General features: G+C 33.1%; 1 protein-coding gene and 1 long non-coding RNA gene across 2 annotated transcripts in view; both read right to left on the reverse strand.

Moving 5' to 3' along the window:
* The window catches only part of LOC110996711 (ubiquitin-like protein 3), a 127,025-nt gene that overhangs the window by 46,887 nt on the left and 57,848 nt on the right, over positions 1-22,290 (reverse strand). The gene's annotated exons all lie outside the window — the stretch shown is intronic.
* On the reverse strand, positions 19-643 carry LOC111002258. Its single transcript, XR_006750280.1, has 2 exons — positions 237-643; positions 19-152 (listed from the first exon to the last, which is right to left on the reverse strand). It is a non-coding gene; the product is annotated as an uncharacterized LOC111002258 (long non-coding RNA).

A 22,290-nucleotide genomic window follows, 5' to 3' on the forward strand; every position in this document is an offset into this window, starting at 1 on the left:
CTCTTCCTTAGCATAATTCGGCAAATCACGCTCTCCCTTTTTGTTTTTATAGATAGCTGGAGTGATCCATTTCTTTTCAGGTTAGGACTGGGTAATCCTTGAGTAGCATCATCAATTTGGTCGTTTCTTTTTGAGCCAAGTTAGTACGGTCCCTTTAACAAAACATAAATGTATTATTTTTTTACGAAACACAAGATAAGCCGGATTAAATAACACGAAAATATGTTTGTACTTACTTGTTTGCCCGTTGGCTGCTTGCTAACATCGTTATTTATATATTTTAGTATCTTTATAGGTGTAAACCGTATTAAAACAGAGAAAAACAACTTTATTTATATTTTGATTAATTTGACACTTCAAACTTTTCAAGAACAAATAACGAATGAAGATGTCAAAAATGGATTTCATTCACTCAGTTTGTCTAGTGTTGTCATACAAAATAAATATTCCCCACAAATAAAAAACATTTTTATTGGGATGTCATTGTTCATTGCACTGGCAACAAATTGGCCAGTTGTTAAGTTTGACTATAGTTAAAATAGACATTGAAAAACGTATTTACGATTTTACTACTGGTTAGTCATTTAACTATAGTTAAAGTAACAAATGGTCATACCACTTTTTACTACGGATCAAAAAACTGGCCCTTAGAGTGGCTTAGCCAAAGAAACCTTGTTCACGTAGTCGTAGAAGTCTACTACTGTTACTTAACCGACTTAGGAGTTACAACGCACATATTAACAATCTTAGCGCCAAAGTAAAATAAAATAATCCACCCTATAACGCGGTAAACGCGTACTGCGTTATAGGAAATCGCGTTGTAGGAAGTATTCAAAACTAACGAATTTTATAAATATTTTTTATATAGTTTATTTTTATAACACAACTGAAAAATGTGCAAAGCTATGCAAAACTAATAATAGACAAGACAAATCATTATAAATTACACGCAGAAACCAGAGAAATCTCATCGGCCGCGGCGCGGGGACGGAAATTGCATTATACGTAAACACGTTATATACGTACCACGTTTTAGTGAGTTTACTATATATGACATTCAATATCAAAGATATATTTGTTATAAAAAAAATTAATTTTGTACAGTAAGAAAAAACCTTCAATCACTTAAATCTGACAGCCCTACCACTAGATCCTGTCTACCTATCGGCAGTATCAAAGGATTACGACGAGGTTTTATTAACAGTATTAAAACCATATAAGTGATGATACGAGTCAGTAATTAAAATTTACATTTAAATACAAATCTAGTATAATCAATATTCACTGAAGTATTTCCATATCAATTCTACTTAGAACCCTTCAAGAAAGTTCTTAAAAGGCCGGCGTCACTCGCGAGACATCTGGCATTGAGTGTCCATGGGCGGCGGAATCACTTAATATCAGATGAGTGTAATGCCCGTTTGCCTCCTGTTTTATATTCTCACTCCATTTACTGAAATATACGAACTTATCCGTGTAATATTAATTTCTTTAATATAATTTTCATGTAACTATACCTAGCTTGCGTGTTACTTCGTCGTCCCGTTAGTGTCAACTGTCAACTTAACGTCATTTGTCATTCCCTAGATCAATTACTGAGATATCGCTATACATTAAGACTAGTTATAAAACTAGTTTACTGTTGTTAATATTGGTTTAAATATAATATTTGTTAACAGTTTTATTATTTTAAAGAGTATTTTACTTTAAATCCTGGTCCTGTCCGTCCTTATTTATTAATATTGGGCAGTACATAAGTTCTATATCTCATGAGATTACGAGGGGACAAGATTCGCACTTGATGATCTCTCTTGCAGTTAAATATTTTTTTCAATTCTTCGCCGGTGAATAACCTGTGACCTTGTGATTTAAAAATGTATTAAATAATGGAAGGGGATTTAACTTGCTAAATGCAGATTAGCTGTTATATACCTGTTATAAAGAGAAAAAATTTGTTTGTTTGTTACCAAAAGGCTTAAAAAGTACTAGATCGATTTTGAAAATTCAAGAAAAATGCTATATTACCAGTGATCCATATAGTCTATAATTATATATTAAAAAACATCAATTATTGTCTAAAAAATAAATGTCCACCCATGCCAAGCCGGGACGGGCCGCCAGTATGTTGGTTGAGAAGAAATAACTAATATTAATTTTACCTCAAGGTGTCTTGAATAAAGAAGTGCTTTAAGTGTATATATATAAAATTGCTGGTATTCGGGTGCTACATAATCAGGACTACATTAATACATATGTTTTACATATTAGTACACCACCTGTAGTGGAGTGAAGTCCTGCACTAAATTCATACACTTGTCTCGACACCAATACAATCAGAGAAATATGTTTCAATAAGAATTCGCTTCGATAAATTGCATTTGACGTAAATCCAAACAGGAGGTAATAAAACCACAAAGAGCAAGACAAAGCGAACTAAAGTTAGGAGTGGTTAGGAATTAGCATTCAAAGTGCAAGTTGTATAAACAGACTGCAAAGGAGTTACAAATAGATCTGGGGCATTGATAGCCGAGGCTTGATAAGGTGAAAATGTTGCTTCCTTAGAGACTTGTTATCCGAAAAGGGTGCTATTCGAATAGAGTTACTGTTTTGACAACATCGAAAACAATACCTAATGTTTTTTAAAGGACAAAAGGCAAATTGCAAGTCAATTTCATATTCAGACCGCCCTACCTATTATCAAAAGATAGAGACAATTTTATAGAGAAGGACTTAGAATTTTAGCAAAACATGACAATTTATTTTTTTACAGAAATTATTTTGTACACAATGTGTTTTTTTGTTAATTATTTTGCATTTAATGTACAAAAAATTAATTTTTGCCTCTGTTGGTGTTTCTTTTTCTTTGTTTCACATTAATGGAAGAAATCGCTTGTAAGCGATAAGGCCGCCCGTTGTCTTATAACTTTTGCAACCTGTTTTTTTATTTGTGTTATGTATGTTTTTGAATAAGGCAATAAAGTATAAAAAAAATAATAAATAAATAAATGTTTCTTGAAATAGATTGTAATAACCATAAAGATAGTTTTAGTTTAGATTGTAATTCTACCGAATAATCAAAGTCAATGCGACAGTTTGAAACAAATAAAGTCTGGTAATAATCTTTGTTTCATCGATGTCATAATATTTCCGCGAAAAAAGTAACATACAAGACAGTCGTTTAACTATCGTCGTAATGTGTCGTCGTCATCGTTATAACTTACACTCAATACATCACAACAATGTTTAAATCGTCGATGTAACATATACAAAAAATCTTTAAATTTTCCTGAAAAAAAAAAGAGTTTTGTTTTTACGATTTTGTTCCTCAAGGCAAGTGATACATTCGTAAGTAATACATATTTTGAGTTTCTGATCTAACGATAAAGTTTAAAACATAAGAAAACTACTTGAAAAATCATAAGATGTAATATAAAGTTAATAAACTGGATTTTATTAGTAAGAGCTTTAAGAGCTACTTTTACATAGAAACGTTAACAATATTAACAAAACAAAACTTCTAAATAGGAAAACTTCGTCCGATAAAGTTGTCGATTGTTATGGGTAATAAAGATCGAATCGGTAGTTCTGAATAACAAACAAATTTTTTGTTCCTTTCTATGGAATGTACGATTTCAAAACTAGAACAAACAATCTAATCATAGCATTCACCACTAGTTTTAACGCACCCGAATTTGTTTATTTAAAAACACCTTAAAATCATTTTAAATCGAAACGCCAATTAGAAGCTTTACATACTTAACAATGAGAAAGTGGTGAGAAACTGATGGTAGTAAAAAGTAAATAAATATATCCTTAAAAGACAAATACGAGACATAACTAGACAGTTTATATTGTGTTATGCAAAATATAATATCAAGAACATGGGCTTCTATTCGCTAAAAATATTTGTAATTTGTATTTCTGTTATGTAAAAATTACGAAAATTTATGTCACTCCCTACAAAACCAAAACAAAATAGACCCTAAGAAGACATGAATAAAAAATACAAGACGGTATTTGTGGTGAATTATTTTTGTCCATAATTATTCTCCCAAGAAAGTAGGGCAGCTATTTCCTACTACGCCGCCAGTATCTACCTCAATTAAACTGAATAATTAAAGTTTTGTTTTCGCTAAAATAAATCGTGTAGTAAAGCAGATCCTCCTGGGACATAAAACCCATAAAAAACCTCTCAAGGAAACCTCCTCTCGAAATTCAAAGATAATAGAATAAAGACAGAATCAATTAACCACTACTCAGTAATCATTAGAAGCGAGATTAACCCCAAGTGCTTGCTTATGCAAACTGCAACTGCGCTTAGAATAAATTCCTCGTTTGGAGTTTAGGTATTGTACTAAACGAGATTAAGCTATGTGTTCGATGTACATACTTTTATACTATACATCTTAATGAGAATTATACAATATTATAACTGGACCGAGCGTTTCTTGTCGTCATCAATTTTATATAGTGAAATATTTAAAGGCATTAATTACTATATTATATTAGCAGTCCAGCCTTTTCATCGTACCAATAATAATTTTATCATTATTCTAACGACTGACAATTGTGTGCATTTGTGTTAAGGATATATGGATATATTCGGTAGGGGGCTGATTAATTTTAAAGTAAGCATTAAGTGCCGTACCTTATGCTGTTTTGTTGCTAATTTTGTTTTTTCTGCTAAACTTAATTTTGTGGTTTAATTTATTTTATCTTGTATAATATATTTTAATTGTTATTTATTATTTTTTGTAACATTTATGTTTAACTAAATCACGTATGATTAGGAAAACTTGAATAAATAAATAAACTATGTTACAACTTTAGTACAGTACATACATAGATTTTCGTAAAAAAAGCTATGTTGTATAGCTTCCTAGAATAACATTTACGTTATTAATATTAAACTCAGGTGTAAATGAAATTATCCTCATTAATTAAGCTTTAGATTCACACTGTGTGGAATGTCTTCAATGAACAGAGCTTTCATATAAGTTCAAAAAGAAGAACAAAAAGTACACTAGTATTTTTATTTTACTTAAAAAAGACGCATAATTAATAAAACTTAAAAAAATCGACAAATTTCGTATTCAATTAATCGATAAACGATTACTCAATCTGAACGATTCTTTATGCAAATGTCTGCAAGATGTTCAATCAGTTAAATGAGGAAGCCAGAGGGTCGATTTGGGAGTGACCTCATTGTGGGGTCAATAGGCAATTAGGCATTACGTAAACCGTTATTATGTAAAATATTTTATATGACAGAGTAAATATTCACGAACTAGAAGTTTGAAAATAGCGATTTCTCACACACATTTGCGGCTGCTGAGGGCCGAGTACCTTGCGATAGTTGTAGCAATGCAACAATTACCTGAAACAATAAATAAAAATAATTAGAATTAGCATTTGCACATTAAAAAATTTGATTAATATTAATTACAAAGGAGTAATATTTATAGAGTGCTTCCTTCATTATCTGTTGGAGTATGCATAGTTTAACTTATATTAAAAAATGGCTAACCCCCATAGTAGTCTAGTCTTCAGTTATTTCTTTAAGAGGGTAATAAAAAATAACTCAAGATAAATTAATTTAATAGTACCATTTTAACACAAAAATACTCACGTCTCTTTTCATCACAGCGTACATACAATTTCATAGAAAGAGACGAAAGCGTACTTTTGTTTATTGACCGTTAGACTTGTACAGTTTATATGAATATAGAATATTTCTCATCACCACATAGTATAAAACAAATATCGCTTTCTCTGTCCCTATGTCCCATTGTATGCTTAAATCTTTGAAACTACGCAACGGATTTTGATGCGGATTTGATGATTTTTTTAAATAGATAGTTATTCAAGAGGAAGGTTTATATGTATAATAACATCCGTTAAATAGTGGAGAAGCGGGTCACTAGTATAATATATTCTAGTAGTACACTAGTATATATATAGCATAAGCTGTGCAATGAGGTGCATAGCTGCACCGAAGCATCATTGCAGAGGGTTGGGAAGCTGGAATGAAATTAAGAGAGCTGCCCCGACCGACCGGGTTTCTTTTGGATACTCTTTGCCCAACTTGGGGACAAAGGATTTTAAGTCAAGTAAGGCATAGGTACTTTTACTTACTATTATCTGATAATTCGCAAAACAAATGATAAAGGAACCATAACTGGCCATTTGAGAAGCTCTTTTCGACAATAATTTCAATTGCGGCAACAAACAAGATTAAGAAGATGGAAAAGCGAAATTAAAGTCCGAGATCAAAAGAATTCAAGTGAATTCTGGAAGTACCAGCCCTGTTCAAATTAAATAACATTATTCTTGAGTAGGGTAGACATGTTTTGAGTATATTTTTAACCGACTACAAAAACGAAAGGAGGTATACCACTTATTATTATTTGTTAACATTATTAAAGCAATTTCAAGGTCATATGTTTACAAATGAAAATATTATAGACAGCTATATGAAAAGGCCCACGGGGAAGCGCCCAAAAAAATTGAGGCTGTAGCGGAAAGCGAATGGAGTAAGTTGGAAAAGCTGAAGGAAGCCTTTACTTTTGATGGGATTCCGACAGTATATATAGCAAAACAAGATAAAAACAATGTATACAATGTAAAAAAAGTAATCTGTATTTTATATTTGTCATGGTTGGATATTAAACGGGCTTTTATTATTATTATTTTTATTATAACATAACGTTATGACAGTTTTATGTTGGCATGGTATTTTACAACTGAGCCACTAATGTATTATACAATTTTCAAGCCTGAAACCTCTAACATAACATGGCAACCCTACACCGCGAATTCTGAGAGAAATAAAATTTGTCTCAATAACAAACTGGAAGTTTAGTGTGTATGCGGAGTTGTGAACTTGCATCCACCGAGACGAGCCCTCCGCCCGCGCAATCAGACGACCTGAATTCGAATCCGGGAACTACTTTAGGGACTTAAGAACGAACGAGTTCTCGTTTATACACATATTTCACACACATAAACTAAGTTCTACAACTTTGTAATATAATGTACGGTTCCTGGGTCTTCGGGGTGCTTTAAATAATGGACCATTTTTGCGTATAACAATAGAATATGAGCGAAATAATGAAATGTTAATTGCTATGTTAAGACTGAATGCAATTTAAGAGTTCTTTTGAGAACTAGCGAACTGTGGAATCGTATACCAGCGAGGATCTACCCTGAGAGATACGACCTGCAACTATTCAAAATTCGAGCGTACTCCCTTAACGGCCGGCAACGCACCCACTATAAATGAGCTGCGATGACTGCCTTTTCGGGCGTCCCACTCGGCTCGTTTGCCTCCCTATTATATAAAAAATATACTTGCTTATAAAAATATGCTATACTTTCAAGGCAAATCTGTATCTCCGAAAATATGATATTTTTTTATAAAACCCTAAGAATGTAATTAGGAACAAATAATTTCGAAAATAAAAGAATGTCATAAATTCTTGGAAACATCGTCTTGGTGAAATATTCCGATGCACTCAGCGTTTACTTAGATTTATTACCGTGAATTGTTTTCTTAATAACATTATATTGTAACTATGCCATAGTCTTTTATTTATTTCAAAAAAATAAATGACATAGTAGCAGTCTTTGTTTAACTTTAAAGCAAACTATTTCTCGGGGCATATGTAAGGATTATTTCCATCGTGGCACGTTTCGCCTTCACTTTCCTAAACTTTGACATTAAATTACGAAATAATTTTAATGCATTTCTCTAAATGTCGTGCCGTCACGCGATTTAGGTTAAAATGTAAATCTCACTTCTCCAGTTCCTTTTAACCTATTTACGTACCTGATGCTTTGAACCACACGCTGCTAAAGTATATAAACGTATTAATGTTCGTAACTAGGATAAACAAAACGAATGAAAAATTTCAGGATTCGAAAATTTGTTTTGCTTTATGATGGACATTCAGGCCTTTTGGCCAAAAAACAAACCAGAAAGACTAGGCGAGCAAGATCTTTATCACCTTTGTGATGAGACTAAAGTCGCCCAGGGGATGCGATTAAAGCTGTCGAGAGATTGGGTCTAACTGTCCTAGTTGGAAATTGGTACCAAATTTGAAATTTGGTCCATTTAACATACTTTCAGTATTTTTTAACATATGTTATACACCTGTATGTTTTACTTATATGTAAAGACGAAGCTAAAATAATAGATTTTAGCTTCGTCGTTCGGAGGATATGGGTAACTCATTTTCCCACGAAAAAAATTGAACAATGACATTTGACTCTTCCAAAGCAATAGCTTACTAAAATACTAGGTGGTGAGAATTAAAAACGATGTACGGAAAATCAAACAGTATATTTGATGTGATTGGAAAGCGCATCATGTCGCGTGTATACACACGTTGGAATCAGATGCTGTTGACCATTAAAAATAAAACGCAACGCGCCATTGTTTATTTATTTTATTTGCACTTCGTTTCAAGAATTTATAAATCACCTGTATCATGAGCACGCCCCACATACACACCATCAAACACAACACAGCATATGAAGTATTACTTACTTCAATGTAATTAAACAATTTTACAGATTTTTTCGTTTCGTAAATTTTATATACATATGTTATGTATTCTATCTTTGGCTATATCTTTTTTGATATATATAAATTATGCTAGGATTATAAAACCACTACATACCATATACTAAGTCATAAAGCATGGAGCAAATGAAGCAATTAACAGGCACATGAATTACTATAATTACACTTACATCAATTAGTATGTTATGGAAACGATGTGAACATCACAATAGAGATTTAAAGGAAGATCCAGAAGAGATAAGGCAGCTGCTAGAGCGTTAGTGTTTTGTTTTTCAACTGCACATTGACGGTTGAATAACTCGTATGCTAGCTTTTATTGGTTACCCATAATTAACGGAAACGAAACGAGGAAAACAAACAGTATAAGTGTCGCAATCAGCAATTGGGATTGACCTGGATTTCAAAGGCACGTGAATGGCACTCGTTATACACAAGTGCTGTTTAAATGCTCACATTCAACGTAAGCATGGATTAAGCGTGTAGAACATTCCACTGGAAGTGGGTGAAAGCGTTGACATTTAAGGCATATAGACTGCAACGTAAAACTAAGGTACGGAAGATGAAATCTAAGTAGAAATTTGTTTGCTAATTTTTTCTATGGTCCTGAATTAAAGACATATTTTGATAAGCAGGTTGACAGATAACTCGTTTTTCATAGAATAGGGCAAACGAACAGGAGGTTTCTCAGATATTTAATGAAACTCCACACCGCCCGAAGACTTGCAAGTGCATTGACGGCTTATATTATTAAGAATAAAATAAAATGGATCAGTGGCACACACTACAACCTCTTTAGGTGTCAGCCTCAGAGTTTTAAATCAGCTTCATGATCATTTGTCAATGCAGGTGATCAGCCTCCTGTGCCTGACACACGCCGCGGCCGTCGATATTTTGTGTCTAAGCCAAGCCGGTTTCCTCACGATGTATTCCTCCACTATTCAAGCGAATGTTAAATGCGCACAATTCATTCATTCAAGGTCATTGGTGCACAGCCGGAGATCGAACCTACGACCTCAAGGATGAGAGTCGCACGCTGAGACCACTAGGCATTATTATGAATGTTCTGTTTGAATGTACACGATAATTTGCGTTAAAGATTTATTTTATGAGTGACACTTGCGACAAGGTTATGAAATAAACAATTTACATTTATTGTAAATTATATTTGTTATATTCGTGCTAATGACATTAAACACAGGTAAATCAAAACTATGGTTCGGATTGTGTGTGTAAGAATACACTTCTTAAACAGACACTTTACCTAGCTAGTAAGCTAGCTACTTCTCAAGCAGTCATACGAATAAAACCTGTTTGTGTGTATATGCAGTAGACACCGGAGACCATTCTCACCTCCTTTAGAATTAAATAATGAGTGCATGCTGGTATAGCCTAGTACCTATATAACATGATTTTGTAAATCAGTGACTTACTTGTACAATATATTTATTAAGATATTCCAATTTCCCGAAACTCGCCAAATATTGACACTTCGCGGTTTCCGTACCAATTATTGGAAATTCGAGATGGAGATTAAAAATATTAAATTTGTTTGCATTCCATCACTCTAACGGTCCTTCGAAAATCAATTTCAAAGAAGTTTAATCTATTCAAAAAGACCTCATGCTTTGATTTCAATGCTGGTAGAATATTTTTTGGAAATGATCGCCAATGTATTTCTTATCAGATTTAAATAAAGTATGAAACAATTTCCATAAGTTTCTTGCATTTGCTTTCATGAACTCCCGACTTGTTTACACATTCCCTAAGAATTCAGAAGACAAAATAGATAATTAAATTTTTAATCAAATCAAATCAAAATATTTTTATTCATATAGGTAAACAAGTTAAATTTACATTTACTACCAGTTTGCAAGTCAAGGGCGTACAGCGGGCAAGAAGAACTGGCAAGAAACTTTCCGCCAATCTTTTCACCTTTATTTATCCCTTAATTTTTAGTATAATAGATGTAGTACATAACTAATTATAGCTGATTGAATACTAAGTAACAAATAGAAGCGCTGTAATGCTGTCGTATTATCACTGGTAGAAACAGGTTACTAAATCAAAGCGAATGATGTATTGTAACGTTGTATAATATATATATTTCATCGCTTTGGCCGTGAAACAAACACAAATAGTCTATGTTCGCTAATAGGCATGCCTTGGACCCGAAAAGGTATTATTAGAAAAACATATCCCAGACAAAAATACTCTTCATTATTCGCTCGAATATTGCCTCCGAAAACGACTTCCACATTTCTGACGAATAAATTTCAATGCACAACGTGCCAAAAATCTACTTCAACATTCACTAGTACGATGAAAATCACTTGAAATATGGCCTAATTAGTGAGTTGCAGTATTATGCAGTGCTATAACTTCAGTTCAGGCTTTACGTGCTGGAACCTTTCAAATCACTGCGGTTGACATTGCACGAAACTTACCAGTTTTAGCCGCGCCAAAGTCAAGATAATCGAAATTAAAAACAACAGAATCAGAATTAATTTAATGCATGTGCAAAGGTTTTATTTATATTATTATTACCTTGAAACATAAGAAAAAAATACATTTAAAAAGTAACAATATAGAATTTATTTTTATTACATAACGGTTCATTGCATCTTCAAAGTCCTGGATCATATTTTAGTCCATCACGGCTGTCTTAAAAAATATATAGGTATGTCGGTTTTACCACAATTAAGGTAATGTTGATATTACTTATAATACCTATCAATGTCATTAGAGCATATTTATCCATTCGGACCTCAAATAAATGAGCTTTCGTCGAGCTTCGACAGGCGCTTTGCGAAGAATATAGGAGCTTACCGCTAAAGCCGTATCATAGAAGGTTTAATACGCCGAGGTGAAATATCGCTAATCCAGGCCGCGATGGAAATATTTACAGTCGAGCAGCGATCAAAGGATTCCGTACAGAATTGTTCGCGCAGCGGACCGAGAGATATTGGTCGTTATTGGCTTGCTGTGTATACGTATGAATTTGCTATTAAAGATATTTGTATGGACTGGCCTCGCCATTCAAACATTCAAAATAAACAGTCGCATAGTATACACCTTTATACTATGTTCAACCAAAACTAGTATCGCTAATATATGTATTATTATACGTAAAACCGAAAAGAACATCGCGGAAGTTCATCCAATTTCTGGTTTAAGGCCAGCGGCTGTGCGGCCTTCACAAAAACGAACTCGACCTATATTTGATAATAAAATTAAGCGAAAACATCGCTTCAATGGCGCCACTGCTTTAAAGGAAGCCACTGAAACAAACAATGTCAAGGATAACAAAATGGCGACATTAACAAAGCAACTGTTACCCTTTTAATTTAACTATCCAATTATTTCAATTGGTACAACATTAAATGAAATAAGCTTCAATATAATGTCTCTATTTATTTATTGTATACATAAGCTTAAACGGAAAAGAAGCTGGTGTGGGGGAAACTGGACACAGTTTTTATGTCAACCAGGACGTCGAACATATTTAAAAAATTAACGTATATAATAAGCTGGCCTTATTATATACGACAGATAAAAACGAAGATAAGAACTTAGACATATAAAAACGTCACATCCCAATTGAAACATTGACGCTATTTAGATAGCCGATGCAAGAAACCTCTTTTTGACTATTATATGACAATACTCTACCCAAAATAGTGAATACACAAAGCTGTAATGAAATTCAAGCTTCTCAAAACACTTGTTAAACTGGAATTAAACAATTTGAAATTGGAACCAGACACGACCAAGCCCCCACAATATATTAAGCTGAATGTTTATGATAGTTGAACACGACGAGACAAGGCCGGTCAAAGCCTTACTTAGTTCTAGGTCCGCGTAATCCTTAAACAATTTAACACTCAGTCGCTTTGAAATGAATTTAGATGACAACTGAGTAATGAATGTATTCTCGCCGAGGCTTTATTGATATAATAATAAGCCTTTATTCTTCCACATCCTATTTTCATAATTAAAATAGATATGAATACAATTATAACTAAAATGTTCCTGGCTAAAACTAAATGGCTCCTGTCAAGAAGAGTCACTACTTGAATAATAGAAGAATTTCAATCTGGTTCCACAATAGAATATTTATTGGTAAACGCGACAGAAAATTAACCATATGGAAAATAATATGGGGTCAGAAAGCGTCCATTACTTTGTTATCGGTAAGCCTCGAGACTACTGAATCCAAGCAAATCCTTGCAAGTGCTCATGGGCGGCGGTGAAAAGTTAATTAAGCATTCCTAGCAATGACCTACCTATTCATTTAACCCCATTGCCCAAAAAATCCCTATAATAAATAATTTAATTTAATTTTTTATATATATACAGTGTGCCAGTGTAGGTACATATACAAAAAAAATATACATTTACAGCTAGGCAAACTTTTGTAAAAATGTTATATTAATTCTAAAACCGTGTTTTTAGAAGTAACGTGTGTTGTTCATTTCCTATCGGTTTAAATAAACACATTTGATAGTATGTGAGTGTTTGATATACAATATGACGAATCGCCTTTTACCGTACCTTAAATCAATGCGACTTGTAAATATTATATTAGTTCAAGGTGCTTTTCCTGCGTTTGTGATGATCTATGCCAAAAAAATTATATCGTGTACAAATGTTAGTATCTTTACAAAAAAGATTCTAGCTAGCTAAAGCGTCTGACTTGATGATTCGGAAATGCGAGTGCTATTTAACGAAATTGAAATATACATGCCAATCACCAAAAAATATTTCAGAATTTTCATACCGCCTATAAAAATAAATTAATAATCTTTTAATATATTTAATCTTCTTTGAAAACACCAAATAATTGACCTAACAACTGTTATTTGTACTGTTACAGCTCGAGCTAGTGTAACATTTTGAAGTCGGTTCATTAAGAAATATATGTATTAGTCTCAGTTGAAGTTATTTTGTTTGTAATGTTGTTTTGAATTACATTTCACTGACCACTGTATGAGAAACCGTGAGCATAAATAATAATAAATTCACGTTTGAAGCTAATCGCATATAACAAGGGCTTATAATAACTATAAATATAAGGAATGCATTTTAAACTACGTGAAAAAAGAGACACACAAAAATTGATACTCTTCAGAGATATGAGTGAAATGTAATGAAAACAACTAGATGCATGGATTTTTTTTCAGAATGAGAGTAGAGTTTCAATTGATTACCACTTTTATAAATAAAAACGAAAATTATAATAATAATCATATAATAATTATATAAAGAAAATATAAGATGTTTTATTTTTTTCCGAATACAATACTAATACACACATTAATCTCTCTAAATAATTGATCTTTTTAACTTTGAGAAAACTTTTCCCTGTCGACAGAATAAATCTAACCGTCTGAACCGTAAAGTCAAATAAGACATAAATTAACGAAGAACTTTAATTAACTACAGTACGAAAATAACTGCAATGGTAACGAATTTGGCACGATAACTTTTAATAGCCCTGTATAATTACATGAAGGTTGCATATGCATTCCAAGAATTCAGTTTGCATTTCACAAGACATCCTCATGCCAGATTTAACGAAATTGTAACATGAAATCTAATTTTTCGTAACAATTGGAAAAACTAAATAATAATTCTACTTATAAACGTACTAAAATCATAACTGACTTGATGAAAGACATTTGTAAATAAGTAACAAACACCTATTACAATTTATTCCTAAATGATTACTAATATTAATGATTATTGAGATTGAGTATTCTGATAAACGATCTGAATATCCATAGTAATCCATACAGATTTTCCTTTAGATTAGATTAAATTTTTATTGGTTTATTGTTTATCTCTTCGTGTTATGCTTGCCTATAGTGCTTGTCACATTAAATATAGTTTATGTTTCTTACACCAATATATCAAAGATGACAAGTTTTTGTCAAGAAAAAAAAATAAGATGTACTAGTTGAATCCTATTTCTATATAAGTATATATTTTTTTAAATATTCGTAAAAAAACAAACTAATTGAATTCTTTTAACGATTTCTTCTACAAAATCGTTGAGTAAGAATAAGTTTTGTTCCGTACAATGTTAGAGCTATTTTGAAAAGACAAGAGTACTAGAACTGTGACATTAAACTGACTTATACCTAACTTTTATGAAAGGATTTTAAAAATCTGAATTTAAATGCGAGCTGCTACTTCTTCAATACTCAACATCTTACTATAATACTTTCATAATTGTACTGATGTTTTCGACCAAAAAATATCAACGTATTGAAACAATGTAAATTTTCCTATAAACAATACCGAATATATTCCAACCCCTTTCCATTTTACTTTCATTAGGATTCTCGCCGCATTAATCTTCTCCAAGTCGTTATTATAACAAGCCGAAGTAACGCTAACTCTTCCGTCAGTAATGAAACCTGCCCGTCTCGATTCGCGTAAAAACTTGAGAAATTTGAATTTAGATGAGGCAAGTTGTTGGCTAAATGATTTCTTTGAACCAATGCTACTGATGGGTGGAGTTTTAATAGTGGCCCAGTGGTAAATCAATCTCACTTTCAACCCTGAGAATGTTATTGGAACTTAGGATATTCACAAATTTTCCTATATGCGTAATCGCTCACACGGTGCTAAAAGTATTTATATAAAATATGCTCCTTGTATTAAGAATAACCACATCATGAGTATACCTCACATAGTACATACCCTCATGTACATATATATTCACACCATGACATAACACAACCAAATAGTACCCAGTAAAATGTATTGATTTTTTTATATAATAGGGGGGCAAACGAGCCCATGGACGAAGGGCATGCATCGCAGCCCATGGACATCTATTCAGTGGGTGCGTTGCCGGCTTTTGAGGGAGGAGTACACTCCGGTTTTAATGGAGTACTCAGCTTTGAATTGTAGGTCGTATCTGTCAGGATTTCATAGGATAGAACATAAAATGTATTGAATAATTTTTTATTCATTAAATGTTTGAATCTTCTTGTAAATATTATGTATTTCATCTTTGGCTATATTATTAGAAGATTATTCTTTTGTTATTTATAATTTATGTTAGCTGTAGGATAACGAAATAAATAATGAACTGTTAAAATATAACACAATTGATTGCTTGATCATCAAAGATTGATACACAATACAAGGTGTAATGCATTGTTTATTAATACTCTTATCGCATGGGAAAAATTCAGGTCACAGTATGTGAGTGATCAAGTTTTTTTAACTCATAAATATAACAATTTCCCTCAAGCTGTAAAACCAAATATTTTAAAATTTTGATAATAAATTTTCCTGAAGTCTCCATTAGTAAATTTCCTCGTAGGTAATGTATGAGTTCACATTTTATTAACCCGTGGGCAAGGAACCCTTGTCTGTTTGTCAATTATCCGAAGCAAACCCACTCGACACGTAGAAAAATATTCTTTTGCACTTTGGGGGTTTCGTTTTGAAATTTGAGATTATTTAAGAATATAAATTTACATTATAGAAACCGCATTTTTAACGGACTACACTAAAAGTCACATGAACGAGGTAATTTTAGGAAAGCAAACATTAAACATAAAAAAAAACTTATTATTTCTTAACTCGATATCGAAGACTTATTCTTGAAGAATATGTATCTGCTTTAAAAAGGCCGGTAAATTTCATATTAATCAATTATTTTATGAACTTGGAAATAATGCAATACTCCAAACTGAAAAATAACTCACAGACTACCTAGCCTCCAATGCCTGTCTAAGGCAAAGCTGTTTCCTCACGGTGTTTTCCACCACGGTTCGATCGAATGTTAAATGCGCACATAGACACTAAAGTCCAATGGTGTATTGTCGGGGATCGAATCTACAACTTCAAGAATGTGAGTCACATGCTGAAGCCACTAGGCCAACACTGCTGCATACAAATACGTAGCAATCACATAAACTGTCACTTAGGCTTAAAACCAAATGTATTTTTAGCTTCAACCAGTATTTAAATATTTATCATCGCTTCCCAGGCAACAAACAGACAAAAAGACGTCTCGCCGAAAATAGCCGGGCCTATAAACTTTTTACTTCTTACCTGCGCTTTAGAGATACGGGTTTCAACCGGCCAAGCGTAAAACCTCTAATTAGAGTGTTCGAACAACAAAAACTTTCAATTCGCTGACATACATATGTATAAATGTTTACAACTCAAAATTGTTGCGACTTTTGTGCGAACTAGAAATGAATCTATTAATAATAATATTAAAGCTCGTCTATTTCCAATCTTTACAAATTGAATATGTATGTAGTTTAGATATGTACTTATATCCTAATTTCCTTCTGTTCGGTGTAGGTCCTGGGTCCTTTTCATATATTTTTTAAAGTCCACCTTTGTTCTGTGCATCTTGCTATATGCACAATCAGGGGCACATATTATAAAGTTGACAAAGAATAAAAATCTGTGGGTTTTAAATGCACTATTTTAGAGTATAAAATCTAGATTGGTTTTTGATATTTAATCATATTAATATCAATAAAATACACAGTATGAATTGGATAGGCCACACCCTCCGAAAGAATCTCAATCATATTCCCAAGGTGTCTGATTGGAACCCGTAACGAAAGTGGGAGCTAGGCCGTTCCAGGCAAACCTGACACCGTACAGTTGTAGATTTGGCAAAGGGAGCCGGAACGATTGGGAGCCACTTATCCATCTAGGGGTTATAGGACTTTAAATCAAGTCACTATGTAACATACGCGTACTCTTTCCTTAAAGGCCGGAAACGCACCCACTAAAAATGAGTGTGTATATGGGCTGCGATGACTGCCTTTTCGGGCGTCCCGCCCCTCTTCCTATTATATATATAAAAAAAAACGAAACTTGATTTATTTATACATTTCTAGTTTCAACAGCAAATATGATATTTCAGGAAACGCCTAATTAAACTGTTTACTACCTATAACCTCAATTAAGCAGTCAATTAAACAGTACACTTTACAATTCAGTCAGGGTCATATAATGTAGGCCTTTGCCTCTCGTTATCCTAGGTCTACGTGCCATGTCAAGAGTGCCCCCGAAAGTAACGACTTTATCCACGACAATGTCTCCGATACGCAATATCGGAATTGCGGAATATACATTGCGGAACCGCTCCGGAACCTTATAAATAAAACGTTGGGTATATTAATGTTAGAAATGTAAAACAGTCACAGTACGATATCTTCCGCCAACACATTTTCAATGAATGTTACTATTAGATGTTTACATCAGTTAACAATTATGATACATCGATATGTCATTACAAATGAACCGTCTCATTATTACGTTACATAGCATTGGTAAATAGGAGCAAATTTTTAAAATTGTAATTTTACATTTATAATTTTTTAATGACTATTAAGTATTATGAAGGTTAAGAATAATAATGTAAATACTGTATATTGTGTAGTTTTAATTTGTTTGGACTCTATAAAAGGGCAGTCATCGCAGCCCATAGACACTCATTTTTTGTAGGTACGGTGCTGGCTTTTGAAAAGAACCACTACAAATTTAATAAAAAATAAAAATTATCGCTTCTAATTATTATTATTTAAATATTTCTCGATATTTCAAATGTTTCAATAATATTTACGCCGTGGCTAATTAATTAACAAAATTGATCTAATAATATACATCTTACATAACTCGTTAACTTTTCAGCATTGTGGTTAGAGGGTAAATTCATTGTAGCAAACAGGGCGAGTTTAAAGTAAATATGGTAAATGTTTGACGCTAAGTTAACTCGTGTGGCCTAACGATCAAATCACGTTACACTAATTGGCATTTGTTTTCAATGAGTTAGTAAATATTGCTAATTATGCGGAAAAGCCGTTTGTAATGAAGTGTTTGTAACGTTCAAGGCTTAAGCACCGAGTTAGCTGATAAACGATAAATGATTATGTCATGATAATCAATAAAGATTATGTTTATGTAAATATTTACAATTTACTTAAGAGCTAGTACAAAAGACATTTCACAAGTAAACTAGCGGATGGTACGTGTCGAGTATCTCTGATTGGTCAGGGAATGCTGTAGTGCAATCACAAACGAAATTTGGTTGGCCTTATATTAATTGATATGTATATGCATGCAATGCATGGAACCAACAACAGAGCTGGTGTAGTTAGTGATGCGGCTGAAAAAGCTAAAGCTAAAGCCTGCAAATACAGGGGTCTAGGCCCCAAATATGATTTTGTCCCATTCGGTGTCGAGACCCTTGGTCCGTGGGGTCGAAACGCTATAAAGTTCTTAGGGAAATATCAAAAAGGTTAGTCGGTATCACTGGTGACCGAAGATCTGGCAGCACCTCCGACAAAGAATTAGTCTAGCTATTCAAAGGATGAACGCTGCCAGTGTCTTCGGAACCTCGCCTTAATGGACTCCTTTTCATAATATATTTTAGTTATTACATTTTAAGGTTAGTTATCATATTAGAATTATTTATAAAGTACTTGTATTTAATTTATAGAGGTTTATATTGGAAACGGCCTCTAATGGACCATCACACTGCTATTAGACTCGTGCGTTGCCGATACACTGTATGACATGAGAACAATTTACTATGACAATAATTCTTAGTAATAAATGCTTTTTAAGTTTATACTTTTGTTTGCGGTGATCTAATGTGAAATAAGAGCCGCAGTAATGGCTCGTTTGACCTAAAATAGTTTAACTGTATGAAATTACTGAGCTCATTTATGACAGTTATTCCTTTGTAGGAAAAACACATTATTAGAAACTGATTTTAATCAATATAGCGTGTGTTTTGCTTCACTTAATTTTATATCAATAGTAAATAAGTATATAATTGTTAGAAAACAATAATATTGTTATAAGCAGGCCTGATAATACATTGTTGAATTACAACAAAACACGATAATATTATATATCAAAATGTTTTAATAATAAAGAACCTATGTAAAAACAAAGTTTTGTAATATTTTTTTATGAGGAGATTTATGATTTTTTATTTAATTAATAATCTTAATATATAAAAATGACGTGTCACGTCTCCTAAACTACCGAACCGACATGAATCAAATTTGCACACCGTGTACAGTTTGATCTTAGTTAAAAGATAGGATAGCTTACATCTTAATTTCTACCCGCAATATTATTTTATTGCAAATATTTGTTTATTATTTGATACAATTCTAACAGATGGCGCTGTGTTAAAAGCACGTAATTACCTTATAGCTTTAGCGTGCAGTCTCATCCCTAAGATAGTAGGTTCGCTCTCTGACTGTGCACCAATGGACATTATTACATTTAACATTTACTCAAACGTTAAAGAAACCATCGTGAGGAAACCTTAAAGGAAGGCTTGCCTTAGACACAAAAAGTCAGGCACAAGAGGCTGACAAATGATTATTAAAATACAGAAATCTGAGGCCCAAATCTAAAAAGCGCCAATAATTTATTTTATTTGAAGTTTATAATTGACTGCATACTCAAGCGCGTATAAAAGTTCTGGCAACTTGTAAGTTCTTAGTGGCGATTAGGTTGTTCGAATTTGTTACCTATAGTGCAATCTTTTCGTGTGGAATAAAAGTTTGGTATAATAGATAGGTAGTGGCACTTTATGTAAGATTTAGACTCGAGAATTTATTTTTATGACTCCAGTATATAAACAAAACAGTTTTAAAAGCCTATATTAGGCGCCCTATGCGCTTAATACTGAAAAAATTCAAAACTAATATTAAACGTAAATTAATCAATACTTAAATCTTTTTATAAATTAGACGATTGTTTAAATGATCCTAATCCTTGGGATTGACTTCAATCAACTTGTATAAAACGATTAAAATCAGTGGCGGAGAGTTTCTTGCCAGTTCTTGCCCGCTCAACGCGTAAATGTAAATTTAAAATAAATTTTACATCTTTTCTGTTGACGTTCGTAAGTATACCTCATTACCTATACGAATAAAAAGATTTTGGGTTTGAGTTAAAGTTTAACGTGATAAAAACAGTGTTTTTATTTACCTGATTTACTCTGAATTTATGAAGTTCCGTACGTCAAAACTGTATTCGATCTTAACAAACACGAGGCATAAACGATTTAAACTTAACACTATCTTATCAAAATTTGCCATTGCCCAGTGATACCATCACTGATGAGTCTCATGATTACCAACCAGCGATTTTCCTGTCGATATGGGACACACACGACGCCACTATAAACTTTCATTGCTGTTAAGCTCCATCCGGGATGTAATCACGTATGTTGGACATGTCAGAACGTGCCGGGACAGAGAGCATTCTCACGCAAATTCAATCACAATTGTAACACGGCGATATTATATATTTGACTTTTATTTAAAAATGGTTTTTAATGTTTGACACAATTATTTGAATTTAATTTTAATTAAGTATTAAGAGTAGAGAAGTGTTGCCATAGTGGATTCAGCGTGCGTCTCTCACCCCTGTGCTCGTTGGTTCGATCCCCGGCTGTGCCCCGATGGAATAACTTTCTATCGCGCATTTAATATTCGTTCGAACTGTGAAGGAATACACCGTGAGGAAACCGGCTTGCCTTAGACACAAAAAGTCGACGGCGTGTGTTAGGCACACTCACAAACGTATAAATCTGACGCCCAAAAGGTTATAGCACCGCTGATTTATTTAAGGCCTATTTATGACATTAATTTCAATAAACCCATATACATAACTTTAGCAAGTAATTCCATAGAAACAATACCAAGAATTTAATAAAGACAAACCAAGTTCGTGCCATTGAAATCATTATTGAGATTCAAGCTACGCCACAGGTATTAAAGTTCCTAGATACCTGTAATACTGAAAGTTTAATGTACAACTTCTGTAATTCTATAGTCTGAAGAACAGGGAGCTGTTAAGGTTTCCGTCTATAGGACTTTATAACTAATATATCATAATAATCTACAATTAAAAAACGATAAATACGATTTTAATATCTCATTTTTAGTAGGTATTAGTTGTAGTGATTAATCTATAATATACGATATATTTTCTTAATCGTTAAAAACAAAATTAACCTAAATCGCTAACTCATTTAGTAATCATGGGTTTTAAATATCGTGCTATTGAAAAGACTGAAAATTAATAAAATGTCTTAGATTGTAAGTATCTCTAAAAACGAAACCAATACCAATTCTTAAAAGGCAACGCACTTGGTAAAAATCCATGGGCGATAACATCAGGAGCCTGCCTGTCCGTGATATATAAAAAAACCTGTACAAAAAAGCCTCCAGCGCCATCTGTGAGCGTACCTTATAAAAAACCAGAGGCGTAACAACTTTTCCAGGTCTAGGCCTCATTTTTCTGTATCTGCTTCATCATTATTTGTAATAGGCAATTATTAGATCAGCCTCCTATGCCTGACACTGACCGCTTGGGTCTTAGGCAAGCCGGTTTCCTCACACGGATATTTTCCTTCACCGTTCGAGCGATTGTTAAATGTGCACTTAGAAAGAAAGTTCATTTGTGCACAGCCGGGGATCGTACCTACGACATCAGGGATGAGAATCGCACGATGAAGCCACTAGGCCAACACGGCTCAAACTATAATTGACCATTTAAAAATACCTCAAAAGTATACTATAAAACCCGACAAGTTTAATAAATTAACCGTTTCTCCGGTTAGCTTATAACAACTTTTATATCACCATTAAAACTTCGCCAAGGAAGAAATAGAGTATCGGCCTAGTGGG

Source organism: Pieris rapae, chromosome 6 (genome assembly GCF_905147795.1).
Source record: "Pieris rapae chromosome 6, ilPieRapa1.1, whole genome shotgun sequence".
NCBI classification, from domain to species: domain Eukaryota; kingdom Metazoa; phylum Arthropoda; class Insecta; order Lepidoptera; family Pieridae; genus Pieris; species Pieris rapae.